Genomic DNA, 21,487 nt, shown 5'->3' with positions numbered 1-21,487 from the left:
CTAAACAAGACGCATCTAGATGTTTCTGATTTTGTTACTAAAAGAGGGATTGTTTCATAAACAATCTAGATGCGTCTTGTTTAGCTGACGTGATATTTCTGATGGGCCATCTGTGGCTGGCGGAGCATGATCAATGTAATTTATCTCCACTTTTCTGTTCTTAAGTGAAGCTTGATAGAGATCCGCCAAATGCCTGGGCGTACAACATGTGCGCACCCAATGTCCCTTTGCACCACATCTGTGACAAGGGCTTTCATTTCTAGGCACATGACTCATCTGTGCCTTTCCCTTATTACGGGATGCATTTTTGCCATTCGTGGATGGACCACTCCTTGGACCTAAACCCTCTGAACGAGCACCACAATTTTTTCTATTTCCTTGCCAGTGGCCACGCTTGCCCCATCGCCCACGTTTGTGGATATTACCACGAGATGAAGTGGCATTCACTTCATGAGATGCAGCATTTATTTCAGGAAGTGGTGCTGAGCCCGTTGGGCGAGATTGGTGATTCTTTAATAAGAGCTCATTATTCTGCTCAGCTAACAAGAGGCAAGATACAAGTTCCGAGCACTTCTTGAAACCGCTATGTCTGTATTGCTGTTGAAGGAGGACATTTGAAGCATGAAAAGTGCTCAGAGTTTTTTCGAGCATATCCTCCTCATATATATTTTCCCCACATAGCCTCATTAATGAGGTAATTCTGTGCATAGCAGAGTTATACTCGGACACTGACTTGTAATCTTGAAATCTCAAGTGGGTCCATTCGTATCTAGCTCTTGGGAGAGTCACCGTCTTCTGGTGATCGTATCTTTCACCTAGAGCTTTCCACAGAACCAACGGTTCATCAACCACCACATATTCGCTCTTCAGTGCTTCATGGATGTGGCGGCGAAGAAAGATCATGGCCTTCGCATTCTCTTCAGGCGAAGCATCATTCTCATCTACAATTGTTTGTCCGAGGCCATTGGCTCGTAGATGAATTTTGGCATCCAGGACCCATGATAAAAAGTTGTCCCCGGAAAGGTCCAAGGCAGCAAACTCCAGTTTTGCCAAATTTGCCATCCAAAACTTTAGGCTCGAGATATGAGATATTAAGCCACTTATTAATAGGAATTTCATTATTCAGGTATATTAATTGATGATAAAAATAAAGTGTCATGAATTTGCTGTCCAAAACTTTAGGCTCGAGATCTGGAACATTAAGCCACTTATTAATAGGAATTTCATTATTCAGGTATATTAATTGATGATAAATAAAGTCATGAATTAAATTGCTTGCTGTATGGACGTTAATCCCGCACCATACCTTAAATGTGCGGTAAAGTAAGTGTGCTTGTATGGGCACTAATTCTGCTCCATACATTTAAATAAAAGCAAAGGCGTGGACGATAAACCCGCACCACCCTTTAAATATTGCCGTATGGGTAATAAACCTACACCATACCATAAATAAAATTAAATGTGGGGATAAAAACCTCCACATAATATATATGAAGTGCATAATATATTATAGAGTATGGGCAATATTACTGCGCCACTATTCAAGATATAATAGATGGGTTTTAAGATCACACCATCATTTTATTACAATAATTTGTATTACAACGCGATGGGTAAAAATAAAATTACACCACCATAAAATAACAGGACTGATTAAATAACTTAGAAATTACAAATTACGTTACAAAGAAGTAAATTAAACAAGCATGGATTAAGCAACATAGAAATTGTGAGAACACAAAAAAGAAAGTTTGCATGTCGTTGTAGTAGTAAAGTGAGAGTAGACATATGACAGAGAGGAGACAGAGAAATAACCACATAGTGTTGAGTTGAAAAATTTCAGAAATAAAAGGAGAGACTATCGTGCTGATAACGTGTTATAAAATAACCTGAGATATGTGCGAATTTTTTGAGCTGCACGTAAAGTAGACGAGACACAATATTTAACGAGGTTCGGCTATGCCTACGTCCTCGGAGAGCAGCAGCAGTAACCTTTTCACTAAATAAAATAATAGAGCTACAACTTTAGAGTTTGCAATATATGAGGCTTACTGAATTTTCTCTCTTTTCACTCACCCTCTTCCTTTCTTTCTTCTCTTCCTCCTCTTCTCCTTTTTTTTCTTCTTCTGATGGTCTTATTTATAGGCTGAGATACCTGCACCCGTGAGTCTACAGGTAAGAAGCCTCCAAATTTTCTTTTTGCTTAATTTCTTTGTGGGCCCCATAGATGTTTGCTTAATTTCTTTGTGGGCTCCACATGTTTATCTTTACAACATTTTTGAAATATTTATGTTTATACCATTTGGCTTCCGTAGATCGTAACTTCTTCGTTACAACTCCGATTTGAGCCCACTAGGTGTCTACGAACTCATATTGACGTGATCTATGTCATGATACCATTTATATCCCCAAAATCCTACCAGATTAAAAAGTAATCAAAATGACCTTACTCCGAGGGCAAAATTATAATTTCATAATTAAATAAATTTATAAAGATTAATTAAATTATTAAAATTGGGTCGGGATGTTACAAACTTACCTTTCCTAATCATGAGTTGAGACAACCTTGTGCTTTAGAGCTTCAAAACCTTTGTTCATCTTCATCACTTCCAATCAAATCTTCATCACTTGAACATTACTCGACCTATCCTAAAGATTACATAACATGGTTTTAGGCTAGGAAACATGCCAACACATAAATCTTGCGCTAACAAAAAGTATGCCCAACCAAGCATAAAAATTATTGACACAAAACCATTTCAAATTCCAAAATCAACATTCCAAAAACAAGAAAAAAAATCTTCATATTCTAAGATAAAAAGCCCCAAGACACACAAAAGCTAACTACTATATAATTCAAAGCTCCAAAAGTGTTTTTACGGTCTCCAAGGGTTGGCCTTCTTGGCAAAAACATTTTCCTTTGGTTGTGTGTAAGTTGATGGGCTAGGAAATTGACTTGGAAAGAATGAGGCATAGTAATCAATTGAGGTGCCGAGTTAGGAGGGTTAGAAGATGGAGCAACATCTTCCATTGGCCTGAATTGCCTAGTATTAATTGTTCTATTTAACTACAATTGACATGTCAAAAGTGTAACATTCAGAAATAACACACCACATTGTTCTCCTAGCATAAACAAAAAATGGGGAATATCACACTCGCTGCTTGCTAAAGATTGTGATTTAAGGCTCTTGTTATATAGGCCTCCTTAGTCCCATATGTTGGTGTGCCTTGCATGAATTCTGCATTCCTATATGTTACCTTAGGTTGCTGGTTTTGATGTGTCCTAGTGTTGTGGGTTATTGTTCATTTGCTTATTAGAATATAATCTGAAAGTGAGTTAGGATCTTTCACACAAACTAAAACACATAGCACTCATCCATGTCACCATCTTTCCAGAGTACAAGACTTCAGAACTCATCCAATAACAGCTGAAAGCAAGCAACAAGACACGAGACCTACAAGGGTTAGCAACTTAAGGCTTCTGCTCTTTCTCAAATATGTTACAGTTTTCTCTTTTCTGTGAGACTAGGGTTAGAGAATGTGTGTGATAAGAGCAGGTCTTAAGTTGTCTCTACTCATCACCGAGACCTAACTTAACTAGCAATGTAAACCTATCAAGCAACAGTTCACTTAAAAGGAAATTATTAAGACCCCTTTACTTGGCTACAAAAACTTTCCTTAATTCACAACTATGAGCCGCAGGTATAGCCAAAACTTAAACTCTTATCAAACTGCAATAAGTCGATGACTCATCAATCTAAACTAGCTTCTATTTCGTGGATCTATGTAGGAAAATATAACATTCTCCCACTAGATCAAGCACTAGAACACTAAGTTTTTGTATTCTAAAAGTTTGATTATCTTTATTTGGCCATGAGTTTAAATAAGTAAAGTCCTTCCCTTCTATCAACAGTGAAAAGCAATTAGACAAAATGAACTATAGACAAGCACTGCTATTCTTTATCAAACATTCCATCACCAATCACATGAAGCACCTATAAATTTGAAATACCACCTTCTCCTTGCTTGCTTCATACCATAAATCACCCTGTTAAGTTTGCAAACCATATGCCTTTTTCCCTCATTTGCAAACCCTTCAGGTTGTTTCATAAAATTAGGTTCTTCAAGTTCACCATTCATGAAGGTAGTTTTTACATACATTTTCAACAACTTGTTTTTGTTGTTGATCAATTGGTTCATCAAACTAAGGGGGCTCCAATTGGTGATTTTGCAGTGTATCGGTAGCGTGTAGTTGAACAATATCACTTAGGGGAATCATGGATGTCGCATTTTGTTCAGCATTTTCTATCACAATTACATCACATTCTTCTTTGAAAATAAAATCTTCATTCTCAGTACCATTCTCCTCATGTTCTATAAACTTTGCACAACCAATCTCAACAATTCCGGTACTATAATTTGGAGAGTAAAATCTAAAACCTTTTGACCTTGAACAATATCCAATAAAATAATAGCTAATCATTTTAGGATCACTTCTTCTCCTGAGGGTTGTAGATTCTAGCTTCAACTTTGCAACCCTAAACATGGAGATGTTGCAACCTAGGCCTTCTGGCACTCTAGATTTCAAAAGGTATCTTAGGTACTAACTTGCTAGGCACTCTATTGAGTATCCAGTTTGCGATTTTGATCGCATCTCTCGAAAGATACTTAGGCAAATCAGTTTTTGAAATCACTCTGCGAACCATATCTTTCAAGGTTTGATTTCTTCTCTCGGGTGCACCTTTCTATTGTGGCGTTCCTGGCGTTGTGTATCGAGCATGACTGGACTTGCTCTGGATTCCCCCTTGAAACCAGTGATGAATCATGTTACCGTCCGACACCTTGCCGATGCCGGACCCATTTTACTATACTGCCCTTCTTTCCCAAGAAAGGAAAAGACTTCTATTGAAAAATTGACAAAGTCTTCCCTTTAAAAAGAACACTTCCCAAAGAGTCACCAACCTAATACTTAACCCCAGTACATCTATACACACACCCCACTAGTCTTTTAAAGAGGTAGAATGTTGAGGAGCCTACCTCTTTAAAAGCTGCGTGAGAGCTGATGGAAAGGCTTGTTGATTGCTTGGCTGTAATGATCTTATTCTCTTCCCTTTGTTTCATATATCCAACTTTTCAATTGTTGCTTTATGGCAGTCACAACTCATGACTCATGAGTACTATGCTTGTGTTTCCTGGTAGGATTATGATAGTCTACTTTCAAATTATGATAGTCTACTTTCAAGTACACAGCCAACTGTCCATTTAAAGCTTGTTGATTTTCAAAATGAACTTGTCGGGTTACAGGTTTGACCTATCTTGTTCCAGTTTCTATCTTATTTTTCTATTTTCATTGGGATTTCATTAAGGTTCATGTGTCATTAGCTGGGTTTGAGAAAATGTCTTGGAATTCTACTATGGTCTATAACAGGAATGCATCATAACTCAACTTAAATGAATTTATTAACTAATGCCCATTTGTAACTATTTTTTTGGAATATGTTTATTTTGTTACCTTTCATGTGCTCACCATTCGTAGGACCAGAAGTCGCTAGTAGTTAATTTATAAATTCTTTCTATCATTACACTAACTTGTATTGTGAGGCTGTCAATTAAAATTATTGTGTGTGAATGGGATTTTTGGTTGATATAACTAAGCATAGTAATCCTTATAGAACTAATACTATATTGTTTTTATCATAATATGTTTTTATGTAGATAAAAAAATATATATAACTAAGAATAGTTGAGATGCACCGCTTAATTGGAGCCGTGTTTTTTATTTTTTATTTTGTGGCAACCAGAACAAAATACTTCTACTCCAAGCCAGGGTACCAGGACAGAAAGTATTTTGGACACAATTAAATAATTCACAAATGATGAGGTAAATAAACTATTATTATGATGTTGTAACTTATGAGTGGTTGATAATCTTTTACAACTACCATATATGCTTTTATAAAGATAATGAATAGTTGAGATGCATTGCTTAACTGGAGTCGTGTGCAAGGAAGAAAAGTGTGGCATAGTAGTTGTCATTAAAAGGTCTGATGGAGCTGGGAAAAATATAATGAGGAGAGCTAGAATTACTTTAGGTTGTGAGAGAGGTGGGGATTATATCAAGAAGCCTACTGTAGATTCAGATGACGAACAACCAATGAATTCTAATACAGATGTATATATTGATCACTGGAAAAAAAAGGGTCCTAAAAGCACTGGTACAAAGAAGTGTGGTTGCCCGTTTCAGCTGAAGGGGTTAAATATTGGTCATGGAGATGAGTGGAAAGTTGGGGTTGCATGTGGAGTTCATAACCATCATTATGCTGAGTATCATGAAGGGCATTCATATGCAGGGCAGTTAAGCAAGGAAGAAAACAACTTGCTCGTGGATATGTCTAAAAGCTTGGTGAGGCCAAAAGATATATTATACACCATTAAACGAAGAGATGGAAAAAATGTAACAACAATTAGGACAATCTACAATGCTAGACACAAAAGCAGAGTGGTTGAGATGCAACTAATGCTATGCAAACTATCTGATCACAAGTATATTCATTGGCATAGGACTGATGACACCAATTGTGTGACCGATCTTTTTCGGGCTCACCCTGATAGTGTAAACCTATTGCACGCATTTCCTCATGTACTAGTAATGGATTGTAAATATAAGACAAACAAGTTTCGATACCCATTATTACAAATTGTGGGGGTGACATTGACGAAACCAACATTCTCAGCTGCATTTGCTTATATGTCTTCTAAAAAGGAAGACAACTATGTGTGGGTTTTGAATAGATTGAAGAGCATCATGAATACAAGTTGTCTTCCAGGTGTGATTGTCACTGATATGGAAATGGGACTTATGAATGTCATTCCCAATGTGTTGTCTAGTGCCCGACATTTATTATGTAGATGGCATATCAACAGGTGTGTGATGAAGGCTTGCAAGGGTATACTTAAAAATGGTGAAAAATGGGAACAATTTATAGTGTTATGGAATATGCTGGTCTTAGCAAAGCCTGAGGTTGATTATGAAAGAAATCTACATGAGATGGATAGGATCTTTGAAGGAAAGTATAGTAAGGCTCTTGCTTATGTGAAGTTCAATTGGTTAAAAGAGTATAAGAATAGGTTTGTGGCTGTATGGGCGGACACTTGCATGCATTTTAGCAACACCACATCAAATAGGTACGTCGACTATTTAATGATAACCCGTATCATCTATATAAGTTATTTCGAGCTTATACTAAATATCTTGTTTCAATATTTATAAATAGGGCAGAAAGTGCACATTCAAAACTGAAGCGACAACTTGGCACAAGCCGATGCAACTTCGAAACATCGTGGGCCAAGATTCATACCATGTTAGTATTGCAAAACACTGCGATAAAGGCTTCATTTGAGAGAAGTCAATCATTTGTCCAACATGAATTCAATAAGGTGAGCCTACTTAAAGACTTGATAGGATATGTATCTATGGTTTCCTTAGAGGAAATTTTATGTGAGTGAAAGAGGATAAAATATGTCGGGGTTGATCTCACTGCATGCGGTTGCGTTATTAAATGCAGTCACGGGTTACCATGTGCTCATGAGATGGCTGAGTTAAGTCCAGTATTCCGACCCATTCCTCTTCATTGTGTTCATCCTCATTGGAGGAAATTAGATATGTTCCTGCTGCTCAAATTAATGCAACTTAGATTCTCCTGCAGATGCAAAGATTGACGTATTTGTCAATTGGTTTAAAAGTAATGATGCTGACACCAAAAGACACATCGGTATGAAGTTACAAGAGATTATGGATCCAAAATCTTCAACACTTAGAGAACCATAAGTGAAGATCAAGACAAAAGGGCATCCAAGTAATTTTGACAAGTCTACTCGTAGATTGCCTTTAGCCTTTGAGCTTGTCGAATCCGGTTGTAATAGGAATTCTCGACTGTCTAACGGTAAGTACTTCATATTACAATTATACTTGTTGCTCCTTATGTTTATTTACTTTAGAGGTGAACCATGATACTCAATCATTAGCACTCACAATTGTAAATGTTGAGACTACACTGCCTAAGAAGCGGCCACCAAAATTACTGGTATTTACTTATATTATTTTGATTAACTCATCAAAATTTCAAAAGATCAACTTTTACTTTTTTTATTTAGGTCCATAAGCAATAAATTGTCAATCTTGAAGACTTGACACAGCAATATAATGACAAACTTCCAGTTGCTATAAGGCCATTTATTATGGGGGGCTAAAGATGTAAAATCTGATGGCAATTGTGGCTTTAGTGACAGGACCCGATCCAAATTCCGCTTTGGAATCCGAGCTGGACCCTGTGCGTGTCCGACACCTGGTGGATGTCGGGCATAAATGACTTGTTTGCCCTTCTATACAAAGCACGATAAAATAACAAGGTTGACTGCTACCGAAAAATCGGCAGAGTTTCCCTTGTAACTGGCTCAATACCAAAACATTTACACCTGCCTAACAAGTATATATATATATATATATACAACCAACTGCCATCATACATATATATACATTCCAACAGTTTAATTCTAAATCTAGGGCAAAACATCAGAGCGGTTACTAAGAATTTACAAAGGAGTCAATCCTTTTACAAAACAAAAAGTCCTACATCAAAAGAAAGGCGCAGAAGGTGGAAAACGCCTCGGTGGTGGATTCCTGTGCACGTCTACTGCCTGGGGGCGCAAAACATTAAAAAGGGTGAGTGACCCCAAAACAAAGTTTAGCAAATAGCATATGAACATACTAACCCCACTGTAAAAACAGTTATACAAACTAAATTATTCTCTTTATTTCTGAATTCAATGCACTTGTATAATTATACATATATATAAGCCAAGCATACTCATGGTCAACATTAATTTCTTAAGGCATTGACAACAGTTTAAAACTACCACCTAGGTGTACCCTTTATTTCCGTCAATTTCTTATATCCGTCAATTCCTTATATCACCATGGGTGACACATACTTGCAGGTCTCAGTGACACGAGGTCAATCCGGGCCGCAACTCGCAGGATTCAGGAGACCGTAGTCTACCTGATCCGCATTACTCGCTCCACACGAATTCGAGTACCAAAGAACTCGTGGGGCAACTGTCAAGCATGTTGACTAAACCGAAGGCAACCAATATAATCCGAAGGCAACATTTAATCTCTGGGTACAAGGTGATTTAGGAAAATATAACATTTCTGTAACCTTTCAAATTCTGCTGCTATTTATCTGATAATTAACTAGAATTTCTTTTACTATATCCGTTAAAGGGTATTCCACTCAGCAGCATACAAACCAAAATTTTCAAAAACATAAAACAACTTATAACACTAATCTTTTGAATAAAATTTATTCAAGATCAAATACTGTAACTAAAACTAAACTGCTTAAATTCATTTATAAAAACAAAGAGTCCACTCACTGGTAGTCTGTGCTCGCTAGACCTCTTGAAGGTCCTTCCTGCGGGTCAACTGGTGCCCGGGTGCCTGATTCAATGACCATAATATTCTATTAATACAATATAGTATTAATTTAAAAGCCCTGACCCCCGGCTCCTAGAAGTACGTGCATCAAAGGAAAATTATTCCTATGCCCATAAAAGCTTTCCTTCTGGCTTAGCAGTATCTTGAGACTCAAAAATCGCTAAAGTCCCAAAAAGTCAACTTGGGACCCCGCGGGTCCATGACCTCACAATATGATCCGGAAGCCTGTAAGCGTTCCAATATATCTAGGACACATGTCCCGAAGGTTTGGTTTCGATCGGACGGTCGGATTGATCACGTTCGTGCAATGACATAATTTCTAAACCCTAGCCCTAGTGTTCACGATTTCGGAGTATCTGGGACTCCGATTCATGATGCGTCAAATCCTACACGATTCTAAAATTGTCTAGAGTAACTTATCTGAAACTGATTACGATCCAAAGGCTCAACAGTATTGAACCCGAAAATTGCACAATATGTAAAATCCGTTCGAGGCTCAAACGGTATCCAAATTGAGATCCGCAAATTCCTACGCGCTCATGACAACCTAAGGATTTCATCAAGACACAGTGCCACTTCACTACCCTCGCCCACGCGCCGGCAGCACTGGGTGTCCAAAGCGATTACGCATCGCCGAAAAATCACAAAATCACGGCTCCAAACTCCTACCCTAGGTATAACACCATATTTGGAGCCACTTTTGTTCTTGGACCTACCCCCAAAACTGATCGGAAGTGGCCGAACTCAGAGGCCGAAAACTGGTCGAATTTCCAATTCGAAAAAATCAATTACCTACGGTAAGAACCGATTGAATCCTACCCAACAGGCAGCTAGAACAGCTCGAGAGGTGCAAAATCCATACCTGGATCGTCCGACTTGGTGCCGGACGATGGAGAACGACGGCTGTGAAGTTTCGATCACACCCACTCGGATTTCTGAAATTTCCAACGGCTGGAGTGGCTGACGGCGATGGAGACCAGGTGGGATGAGAAGAGGAGGACGTGGCGGTTCGAACAAGACTGGTCTCGTGGCCGGTGGTGCTCTGTGGTGGCGACGGCGCCACAAACTCCAATCGGGATGGGGGAAGAATTCGCGACGGGAGAGAGAGAGGGAGAGAGAGAGAGAGAGAGAGAGAGAGAGAGAGAGAGAGAGAAACTGAGGGAGAAGAAAGAGAAGTGAGGTTTTGTAAAAAAAAAATATGATTTTTCAATTTACCATTTTGCCCCTCGTAATATTTTAACCGGGTTTTCTTCGTTAAAGCTCCGATTCGAGCCCACTTCGTGTCAACGAACTCGTTTCGTCGTGGTCGACGCAACGGTGTATGTGGAATTGTCAAATTCCTTGTCGGTCAAAAAGTCAACCTTTCGTTACTAAATTATTCCAAGGGCAAAATTGTCTTTTCCTCTTAATAAATTACTAATTAAATATTAATTTAGGTTTGGGTTATTACATTTAGAGCCATTGTTGGGTTGCTAGGTTATGGGAAGAATTATTGGCGTAAGGTATGGAGGGAGTTACTAAATGAGTTGAAAAATGATGAATTTCTTTATGAATTCATCTTTCAGAGTGTTGAAAGGAAGAGTGAGGTTGAGTACCGCTTGGATTATTTTGATAATTCCCCTCTAGAAGATAGGTGGATGCTCATACCAGAAATGGGTTACCTTATTGCAAATTGTTACAATGTGGTCGTGATACTTTTTTTAAATACCATGTCTCTTATGTTCCTACTAACGGAAAGTCATCCTTCGCCTGAACATCAACGTCGGGAAATTGCCATCGGATTGGTTGAAAAACACTTTGTGCATGTATTAATATAAATTTTTTCTATTTATAGCTAGGAGTTTTGCGTCATAAAATTTGTTTGTTGTTTTAACCATACATTTGACAACTTTAATTTTATTTTGACAGCTACACTTGCAATCACACCATCCTATGCCACTTGTTATCAATTGTTGGCTCGATATTTCCAACATCCAAGCATTTGATTGGTATAGTCCATATCGAGATCGCATTGACAATTGGAAAGAGCTTATCAGTTCATTTGATGTGCATCTTGATGTATATTGATCCCTTACTATTAGATGTTTTGTTACGGTAGTTTTATTTTCATCCGACTTGAGGTTTGAACCCTATGACACCTTGCAATGTGCGAGAAAACCCCTCTCCTTCTACCTTTGTGCACTTTTGACTGTGCTTTTGCGTATAATTCTCTTATATACTTGCCATTAATAATTTGACAGTGCCAGTCAATAAAACTAGAAAAGTAATCCTTAGAGTTTGACTCATCTTACTATAGAAGCAATCAATCATACAAAAAGCATGCCTCCCTTTGTAACATCCCGACATAATTTAATCATTGTAATCAATTTATTTAATTGTGAAGTTACAATTTTACCCTTAGGGTAGGGTCACTTTAGTCAATTTTGTTCCTAAATGATTTTGGGGAATTGAGTGGCCACATTATGTAGAGCTCGCTCTCACGAGTTCGTAGACACGTAGTGGGCTCAATTCGAAGTTAAAATGAAGAAGCTATGTCGTAAATTTTTTACGAAGTCCTAATTTAAAACCAGATCAGATTCGTCAATAGGACTATTCACTCCTCTTTGAATCAACTTGCTGCTACAGTAGTCGCAACTGCTACAATAACTTTCATCTTCTCCGGCGAATTTCGTCGCCGTCCAGGCCATCGATTTCGATGAAATCACCTCTAAATTTCTTGTCTCTTCCTCCTCTACCTAGCCCACTAGTTTTCTTTGATCGATTTTGCACAGTTTAACGACTAGAACGAGGAGAAACATCGTAGTTTTTTCGTCGTCATTTCCAACAACAATTTCCATCAACCAAGGTATGGTTCTTCATCTCCTTAACGTCCTCTAGCTGTTTTGGTAGGCGGTTTAGGTCAAGTTGGTTGTTTTGAATCAAATCTAAATCCCAAGTTTTGAGCTGACTGTTGAGGTGTTTTCCGGCTAGCTCCGGCCACTTTTCGGCCTAGGTCCAAGACCAAAAGTGACTCCCCTAGTTCTGGTGGTTCTATAGGTATAGGCTTTGACCGGTGATTTGGAGCTTTCCAATTGTTGGAAATTACTTAAGACACCCATGCGTTGCTAGGGATGGCAATAATACCCGTCAGGTCCCCGCTCCTAACGGGGGGAGTTTTTGGAGGGGTACGGGGATCCCCGAATTTGCAAAATCCCCAGTCGGGGATAGGCCGGGGATGGTATTGTTATCCCCATCCCCAAACCCGGCCCGATAAGAAATATATTTATTTATAATTAATATATATATATATATTAATATAATCGTCGCTCCTTATCTCTAATACATTGCATAGGGTTGGTATGCATAGCAGCATAGTCAAATGAGCTTATATGATACATTGTTTAACCAAACTTGGCAATAGCATAGTTGATTGGTCTAATATGGTGAGGATCATAAACATACCATGAATGAAGATGAGGGGTTAGCCACGTGCTGCTGCTTCTATTGGTTGTTAAGAAAACCAAAATCCTCAAACAAACTATGAATGATGAGGAAATAAAAGTGGAAGGTTAAAACTAAGAAGTGTTTACAAAAAAGCTAAGTTTTTGTACGCCATCAAGTAGGTCATATATGAAAATCGGGGATTGGGGCGGGTATGGGAGGCACTTCCCCGACGGGGACAGGGACGGGGATTCCCCGAAAAGCTTAAATCGGGGATTGGGCGGGGACAAGGACGGGGATGGTATTGTCATACCCGGCTCGTTGCCTTCCCTACGCGCTGCCAGCACGTGTGGAGACACATAGGACCCATTGTGGCGGCTCTTAAGGTTCCAAAATAATCCTCTTGTCATCTAGAGCACGACGATATGCTCGGATTAGCAATAGGTTATTGTTCGACTACTGAACGAAACTTCACATATTAGGCGATATCTGGGTAGGTTCGAACCATTCGATTGGTCTCATTTTCAAATATATCGTTCCTCGTATTTCCAAGAATGTATAGAAATTTGGGAATTGAGAGTCAGGGTCCCGGATACTCCAAATCAATGATTCTTGGGTTAGATGAACCAGAAAACATTCCGATCATGCGATCGATAGTGATCTGGCCCCTCGATTGAGACCAAACCTTCAAGACTTGGGTAGTAAACTTTGTTGGACCTATAGGAACCTTCAAATCGAAATTGGAGGTAGTGGGCCTCGCTGGCCTAATTGACCAATTTCCGCAATCGAGGTCAAACCGACCGTCGGATCATGACGAAATTTCTAATTTGAGTTTAACTTATCGTTATGGGCCAATAAGATTTATCATATAACAATTTGAGGTCTAGGGCCTTGCGAGCCCAATGGACTTAGACAGTGGGCCATGTCGGCTCGGTTGTTGCCTTATAGTAAGTTATATTGGTAAATGGACTTTTGTTTATGCTTTTGAATTTATTAAATATTTACTGACAATGTATTTGTCAATTTTATTCCCAAGTAAGATGTTTTTACATACTATTTTTTTTCAGATATGGCTTGGGATGATTTTAAATGTGTATATATGTTTAAAATTGATGGCTAATTTGATAAGTGTGAGCTGTTTCATGAATGAATAAAAGAAAGGTTTATTAACGGTTTAGGACGAGGGATTACAGCAATGGGTTATTAAGAATTGGTTCGTTTATTATTTTATTCTCTAGTTTGGCATTTGATTATTTGTTGTACTGCTTTTATGAAAGTGATGAATTATGTACATCCGTTTCTTTATTCTTTGAATTATGAATACTAGATTTCTAAACGGTTTACTATTGGTTTCGGTGTTTATAGTGTGGCATGAGGATTTCAGAGAATATATAGTCAATATTATGATGGTAATTACTATTATTATTACTATTATTATCGTTATCATTATTATGTATAAAGGTTTGCATGTTGAGTGGGAAGTGGGGATATATATATATATATATATATATATATAATATTGGGATATGGGTTTGTGAATTGCACCATCATATGTACCTTCCCCGGTTTGATATGGATGATAACCACACATTCATTGAAGTATTTTCCGACGTGTGCGATGTTGATTACCCAAGCACCCTTGGCGGAGTGTGCCGTAGGCCTTGACCTGCCTTCCATGCTCGTAAGACTTATTTCAGCCGCACGTGTATTGGGGATTCTACTGTGTGTGTCTGGTGAGCAATAGTCCCCCGATTGGACTGCTTATTCCCTAGCCACATGAGTATTGAGGATTTTGCCATGTGGTCTAGTAAAACAATCCATGTGTTGGATTGGTTTCCCCGGTACATGATGTGCACTATCATATGTACCTCCCCTAATATTGATACTTGATATATTAGACACACGGTAACTCTTCGGAGGTGTGTCGAGATACCGGGCACCCTTGATCTGGTGTACCTAAGGCCTTGACCAGCAGTCTGCGCGAGTATGAGGGATACTTAGCCGCACGTGTATTGAGGATTCTACCATGCTTGTCTGGGGAGCAATAGTCCCCCAGTTGGACTGCTCATTCCCTAGCCACATGAGTATTGAGGATTCTGCCACGTGGTCTAGTTAAGGAAAGGGTGAGTTATATATATATATATATATATATATATATATATTACACAACCCACATCATCATCATGTGAGGAGGGCAAATACACATGTGGCTAGGGAAGAGCCAAATCTCCAGAAACTGGAAAGCAATTCCAATTAGAGTTGGGTTTGGTCTTCCAAAAACTCTACGCCAGCTACTTCCAGCAATTGATTGGGGAATTGCACTTCAAGCATTCACACCACCACTCCAGTCACTCAAATTGGAAACTCCTTTTTCCAATTGGAGAACTCCAAACCCATGAAATCAGGCTTTCGTGTTTCCTTTTTCTCCATTCAATTTTATTCTCCTAATCCTGTTTGTGTTGCCATTTAAAATCGTTTTCTTTTCTAGGTGTAGCCATTAACATCAAAAGAGGAAACCAACAAAAATTGGGGCTGCTCAACAAAAGGAAACAAGATAACTCTTCTCACGCAGCAGCTCTTGGTTCCAATTGGAGAACCCCATTGTACAAAAACCTAATTTCTGAAAATTGTATGCAAGGGAGGCGTTCTCTCAAGTTGGAGTTAATTCCCACTGATCAAGAACTTGAGTGTACGGTACGAAAACATCGAAGGGAGAATTTTTCACCAAGACCAACCATGGCTAATCTAGTCAACAATGGTAGAGATGACTCACCACCACAACAAAGGCTTTTAAGGGATTACAGCGCACCAGCGGAAATGCATTGTTGTGCATCGTCTTGACTCCAATCACACAGCGTTTCGAAATTCGCCCAACAACTATCCAACTTCTACCTAGTTTTCATGGGAAGGAGGAGGAAAATCCTTACCATCATCTCAAGACATTCTTCACCATCTCCTCAACATTCAATTATGGCGGTGTTAGTGAAGAGCAAATTCGACTTCGACTTTTCCCATTTTCTCTGAGGGATGAAGCAACAAACTAGTTAGGCTCTCTTCCAGAAGCATCTATAAATTCTTGGACTGATTTTATCTAAGAAATTTCTTCCAAAATTTTTCCCTGCTCATAAAACCAATGCTTTGATAGCAAATATTATGTGTTTCTGTCAACAAGAGTGTGAACTATTTCATGAATGTCGAAAGCGATATAAGGATTTGTTTCTTCAATGCCCTCATCATGGTTTCGACATATGGAAAAAAGTTTACTACTTTTATAGAGGGTTGAACTCGCAAAGCAGGAGCATGGTAGATTCAACAATCGGTGGAAGCTTAATGGACAAGACTGCAGATGAAGCTATCAACGCATTTAAAACAATTTGTGAGAACTCTAAGCATTGGGACTTTCCTACAAAAGATTCAAGAGTTGCACCTACATTATCGACACAGAAAGGAGGCATCTATGAAGTTAGTGTCAGACAGGTTTAGAAGCACAAGTTGCAACTTCTCACCCCATTGGTACATAAGGTAACTGCACAACCATGTAACCTATGTGCCAGCATTGCCCACGACACTGCAAATTGCCCATCGAATCCTATCCTAGAAGATGTGCAAGGGGTCAATGAGTTCAATGGAAGGCCCCGAAATGATCCTTATTCCAATACCTATAATCCCGGGTGGAGACAACACCCAAACTTTTCTTGGAGCAATTCACATAATACAATGGGAACTTCCAATTCCTCAAAGCCATTCCAGCAACCCTATCAAACTCCTCCCACACAACATGAAGATCCTTCTATTAAGGAGATACTATCTCAACTCTTGAAGAAATTAGACAGATATGAACAAGAGGTTGCATCACTTAAACAAAGTCAATCGGTGTTGGAAAAGAGTCAATCCAAATGCGAAGTTCGGTTGGGACAAATAGCCACTACTCTAAACAGATTAGAGAGAACACAAGGTCAATTTCCAAGCCAAACAGAAGCCAATCCTAGAAATCATGATCAAGTCCAAGCTATTACGACTTTGAGAAGTGGAAAAGTGATTGATAATAAGATTGGAAATTCAGAGATCACTGATAAAGAAGAAGATGAGGTCATGACAGAATCAAGGCATCAACTTGATAAGCAGTCTGAAGACTCCTTGAAGTCTAACAATCATGTTGAGTCTGTGAACCACACTCTTCCTACTCAAAACACAAACACTATGGTCCTCTACCCTTCCCTCAATGTAGTAGACAGGTTCGTAATGATAAGTGTAAGAGAGATATTATGCAGCAATTCAAGAAGGTACAAATTAATATTCCTTTACTTGAGGCTATTAAACAAATCCCTTCATATGCAAAATTTTTGAAGGATATTTGCACCAACAAAAGGAGGTTTGAAGCTCATGAAAAAGTGATGTTATTCGACAATGTGAGCGTTGTACTTCAAAGAAAGTTGCCACCTAAGCTTCAGGATTCTGGGAGCTTTACAATCCCGTGCACTATTGGAAAAACAAAATTTGACAAAGCATTGCATGATTTGGGAGCAAGTGTGAACTTAATGCCCTACTTTGTTTATGAACACCTTGGGCTAGGGGGATTGAAGCATATCTTTATATCTTTGCAATTTGAGGATCGCTCTGTGAAGTACCTTAGAGGGATTGTTGAAGATGTACTCATTCACGTTGATCAATTTATCCTCCCTGCTGACTTCGTCATCTTGGATATGGAAGAAGCTGAAATTTCAGGTTGTGAACTCCCTCTCATCCTTGGCCGACCTTTCATGGCCACTGCAGGTACGAAAATTGATGCTAAATCAGGTTTACTGACCATGACTGTGCAAGATATTAATGTCAACTTTCAGGTCCTTGAAGCTTTGAAGAGACCCATAGATCCTTACGATTGTTTTCATGTCGAAGTTATGGATCGCATTATAGAGAAGACATTCATTGAATTAAGCCTAAAAGATCCGTTGGAAATATGCATCTCACAACATGGAATGAGTTTTGAGAAGGCCACCATTCTTGCAACAGAGGAAGATCTCAATGTTGTGACATCATATCTCCCTTGGAGCCAACCAAAGTTTGAAATTTTGCCCTCCTCACATGCCAAACTCATTCCTTCCATTGTCCAACCTCCAAACCTCGAACTCAAGCCCCTTCTAACAACTTTGAAGTACGTATACTTGGGTGATTCAGAGACTCTTCCTGTTATTATAGCTGCTGACCTTAGTCAAACCGAAAAAGAAAAATTGATTCGGGTATTAAGAGAGTATAAGCAAGCCTTGGGATGGAGTATTGCAAACATCAAAGGGATTAGTCCTTCACTTTGCATGCATCAGATACACCTTGAAGATGATTCAAAGCCTTCTAGGGAGGCTCAGAGACGCCTAAATCCAAACATGAAAGAGGTGATACGTGCAAAAGTTCTTAAGTTGTTAGATGTTGGTATCGTATACCCTATCTCTGACAGTAAATGGGTAAGTCCAATGCAAGTGGTACCTAAGAAATCCGGAATTACAATAGTAAAGAATGAACACAATGAGCTCATACCTCAGAGGATAGTCACGGGCTGGCGGGTTTGTATTGACTATCGGAAGCTCAACAGTGCAACCCGAAAGGATCATTTTCCATTGCCCTTTATCTATCAAATGCTTAAGTGACTTGCAGGCCATAGTCATTATTGTTTTCTTGATGGGTATTCAGGGTATAACCAAATTTCGATAGCTCTAGAAGAGCAAGACAAAACAACATTCATGTGTCCCTTTGGCACTTTTGAGTATGGAAGAATGCCTTTTGGTTTATGCAATGCTCCAGCAACCTTCCAACGATGCATGATGAGCATATTTTTAGATATGGTAGATAGGTTTATTGAAGTGTTTATGGATGACTTCTCAGTTTTCTGTTCCTCTTTTGATCAGTGCCTCCACCATCTTTCATTGGTGCTCCAACGGTGTCAAGAAACCAATTTGATCTCAAATTGGGAAAAGTGCCACTTTATGGTAAAAAGGGGAATAGTTCTCAGCCATATCATCTCCTCTCAAGGCATCGAAGTAGATAGAGCCAAGGTGGAGCTTATTTCGAAGCTTCCTCCTCCAACCTCAGTCAAAGAAGTTCGCTCCTTTCCTGGACATGCGGGTTTTTACCGACGATTCATCAAGGATTTCTCAAAAGTCACAAAACCCTCGTGTGACTTCCTTGCTAAGGATTCCATTTTTAACTTCAATGAAGAGTGTTTGACAACTTTTGAAACTCTCAAGAAGGAATTGACACCCTATCATAAGAGCCCCAGATTGGACTCTTCCTTTTGAAATCATGTGTGATGCTTCTGATTATGCAATAGGGGCTGTGCTGGGACAGCGGGTTGACAAGCTTCCTCATGTCATATATTATGCAAGTAGAACTCTAAATGATGCTCAAATGAACTACTCAACCACCGAGAAAGAATTGCTTGCAGTAGTGTTTGCATTGGAGAAGTTTCGGAGCTATTTGATCGGCTCTAAGGTGATTATATTCTCTGATCATGCAGCACTCCGGCACTTATTAACCAAGAAAGACACAAAGCCACGACTTCTTAGGTGGATTCTCCTCTTGCAAGAATTCGATCTTGACATCAAAGATAAAAAGGGGACTGAAAATGTTGTCGCCGACCACCTTTCGAGATTGGTTCAAGAAGGTGGAGATCTCTCTATCAACGAATCATTTCCAGATGAGCAACTCTTCTTTGTCGAACAACTTCCTTGGTATGCAGACATAGTAAATTACCTTGCCCAAAAGTATATTCCGAAAAATTGGGACAAGCAACAAGGGAAGCTCTTCCTCTCCCAAGTGCAACACTACTATTGGGATGATCCATATCTCTTCAAACATTTCCTTGATCAAATCATTCAAAGACGTGTTCCCCAAAGTGAAGTTCAGAGTATCTTGACGTTTTGCCATTCATATGCTTGCGGTGGGCATTTTGGTGCCAAGAAGACAGCTTTAAGGGTACTGCATAGCGGATTTTATTGGCCTACTTTATTTAAAGATGCACATCATTTTGTTATAACACGCGATAGGTCCAAAGAACGGGGAACTTATCCTCAAGATCACAGATGCCCTTAACCAATATTTTGGAAGTTGAGTTGTTTGATGTTTGGGGCATCAATTTTATGGGCCCTTTTCCTATATCTCATGGTTATCTCTACATTATTGTTGCGGTGGATTACGTTTCTAAATGGGTAGAGGCACTCCCAGCATGGACCAATGATCACAAGGTGGTGTTAAATTTCTTGAAAGAACACATCTTTACTCGTTTTGGAACCCCGCGTGCTATCATTAGTGATGGAGGCTCCCACTTTATCAATAATCCTTTCGACGCTCTCGTGCGGAAGTATAATGTCACACATAAAGTTGCCACTCCTTACCACCCACAAACAAGTGGCCAAGTTGAAGTTTCCAATAGGGAGATTAAACACATCCTTGAGAAAACCATGAATCAAAACCGTAAAGATTGGGCTTTGAAGGTGAGCGATGCATGTTGGGCATATAGGACAGCTTTCAAGACTCCTTTAGCATGTATCGTTATCGGCTTGTCTTTGGGAAAGCATGTTATCTTCCGGTGGAGTTAAAACATCGGGCATTTTGGGCCTTAAAAACATTGAATTTTGACATAAATGAAGCTTGGATTGCAAGGAAACTCCAACTTAATGAATTGGATGAATTGCGAAATGAAGCTTACTAGAATGCGAAGATTTATAAAGACCAGACAAAAATTGCCCATGACAAAGCACTAGTACCCAAGCATTTTGAGCCCAATCAAAAGGTGTTGTTGTTCAACTCAAGACTTCGATTATTTCCGGGCAAACTTCGTTCAAGATGGTCTGGACCGTTTCTAGTTGCTCGTGTATTTCCACATGGAGCTGCTGAGATTCAAGACATGAAAACAGGTTCTGTCTTCAAGGTGAATGGGCATCGCCTAAAACCTTACTTGGAGCAAATTGATACTTTGCAAGAACAAACTAAGACTCTCGAGGTGTTGTACCTCGATACTCCCCCGTCTATGTGAAGATCGTTGAGTCCGGCTGAAGACTTTAAATTTAGCACTTCTTGGGAGGCAACCCATATTTTGGATGCATGATGATAATGAGAGGATCTTGGCGTTTGCAGCACTTCCTACTCAAGATTATATGCCCAGGGAGCTCTAAACCTTACTATTACCGGCTCATCAATTTTCTTGTTCAAATTCTTTTCTCCCTATGCTTGATTCATTGCATGCATTTTAATTCTTTGTATATTGAGGACAATGTTTCATTTAAGTTTGGGGGGAATGATTTGCTTTATTGCTTGCTGTTGTGTTTTGCAAATTTCTAATGTTTGAAAACGTAGGGTTTCATTTTGCTTAAGACTGTTTTAATTGGTAGCTGTTCTGACAATTTGGTCTGCTTTGTGTTCTTTGTGTTTTCGTTCTGAATCTAACCATATAAAGAACGTTGAAATCGGACCAGCGGTTTGAAAGTTATGAGCAAAAATCTGAACAGAGGTCGAAAACTGCCAAAAACTGCATTTTGAAACTCTTTGTTTTCTTGGTTTGTTTGAGTCTTATCTTATTTCTTT

At 39.1% G+C, this 21,487-nt stretch overlaps 1 pseudogene; it reads left to right on the top strand.

Annotated features, from left to right (window-relative positions):
- Nucleotides 1-16,633: 16,633 nt before the first annotated feature.
- On the top strand, nucleotides 16,634-20,939 carry LOC117634008 (annotated as a pseudogene).
- The last annotated feature ends 548 nt before the right edge of the window (nucleotides 20,940-21,487 follow it).

Source organism: Prunus dulcis, chromosome 7, assembly GCF_902201215.1.
Source record: "Prunus dulcis chromosome 7, ALMONDv2, whole genome shotgun sequence".
Lineage (NCBI taxonomy): Eukaryota > Viridiplantae > Streptophyta > Magnoliopsida > Rosales > Rosaceae > Prunus > Prunus dulcis.
This window is presented reverse-complemented; position numbering and strand designations above follow the sequence as displayed.